Source organism: Lepeophtheirus salmonis, unplaced genomic scaffold (genome assembly GCF_016086655.4).
Source record: "Lepeophtheirus salmonis unplaced genomic scaffold, UVic_Lsal_1.4 unplaced_contig_12967_pilon, whole genome shotgun sequence".
In the NCBI taxonomy this organism is placed as follows: Eukaryota; Metazoa; Arthropoda; class Copepoda; order Siphonostomatoida; family Caligidae; genus Lepeophtheirus; species Lepeophtheirus salmonis.
In genome coordinates, this window is record NW_027290307.1 from 2596 (window position 1) to 4076 (window position 1481).

The 1481-nt window shown below is 26.3% G+C and overlaps 1 long non-coding RNA gene across 1 annotated transcript; it reads right to left on the reverse strand.

The window, feature by feature from the left end:
- Positions 1–524: 524 nt before the first annotated feature.
- LOC121130875 (uncharacterized) lies at positions 525–1074 on the reverse strand. The gene is made up of 2 exons (XR_005868858.2): positions 830–1074; positions 525–742 (listed from the first exon to the last, which is right to left on the reverse strand). It is a non-coding gene; the product is annotated as an uncharacterized lncRNA (long non-coding RNA).
- Positions 1075–1481: the final 407 nt, after the last annotated feature.

Sequence of the window (1481 nt, forward strand, 5' to 3'; positions counted from 1 at the left end):
ACAGGATAGCCTTTGCTATTACGATAAATTATTTCTCTAACTTTCATTAATTGTCGCTAATTGTGATATACTCTTTAAAGTTTTTTATTAGTGCTCAAATAGATCTGCCAAAGTACTCTCAAAGTGTCTCATTGGTATCTGGTTTCTCATTATCGTTAAAAGAAGGCCATGATTTTAATTTTAACACTACCTTAACTAGAACATCGCCCAATGATGCTGCAACTTGTAACATCAAATCTAACTGAGTTTAAAACGTGTGTTGTCAACTAATTTTGAGTTTAACTACTCATCCCCTATTATTGATTATAACACTTTTTAATTTTGTTTCTATTCATGTTTTGCGTAATTTAATATGAAATAATAACATGTATTGAGCGATTGATTCCTTGATATAAAAAATCAGTAGGTCTACTTTTCTCATTATCAATTGAGGTATAATAATAGAAATTAATTAATTAAAAATAAATTTGTCAGAAAAATAATACCCTATTGTTATCTTTGATTGACAAGGAAAGACGTACAAATACTTATAAATATATAATTTTTTGAAAAAAGTAATCTAAAATCATTTGATAAATAAATAATTCATTCTTAATCAAAAAAAAATATTTTTTCCTTTGAAATCCTTGATATTATTCAAATTTTAATATCTCACCATCTATTGAAACGTGACCATTATTTTTCAAATCACTGTTCATAATTGTTTTGTCGGTATCATACTCTCTTGTGTTCCTCATTATATCTAAAATAAAAATTTAAAAATCCGGTCAATTACTAATAATCCTGTAATTTACTAATAAATGGTTCTATATTACTATTTTAAATTTACTTGAAATTGAATTGTTGAGCTGCTTTGTAGTGAATTTAGACCAAGACTCTGGAATACTTGATGCCCAAACATTAATTCCTTGTTTATTATGACAGTCCAGTTATTTACCTGAAGTAGATTATTTGAGGGAAGATTGCTTGAGTTATTTTCTTGTGATGTCATGTTTGGACCTTATAAGAAAGATTTTATTTAAATTTATGATTTGATGATAATTTGTGTGTAACAAATAATCAAATTGTTTATGTACATGTATAATTCAATGACTTTTTTCATAGATTCTAGAAAAAAAATCTTGCAAGATCACAGCAAGAATTACTACACTGTCGACCTTCAATTATATTTTGGGTACAAAAAGGACTTACACTTACCATCCGATCAATTATCATTCATCAGCAAATGTATTTACAGTGTTGCTAATTTAGTCGATTTTAGTCAGTTTCTAGTGACATTCCTAATATAAATAAAAAGTTATAGGTTGATTTTGGATGTGAAAAATACTTGCTACATTGATTACTAAAGTAATGAATTTTAAGAATTAATTTGCTTTTTGAATTTTTTGTAGTTGACATTCTGAACTTTTTTTAAATTTCCAAAGCTGTTATGATTATTATATTATCCTGAAAGGAGTAGAGTAAAACTTTGGATTTATTTG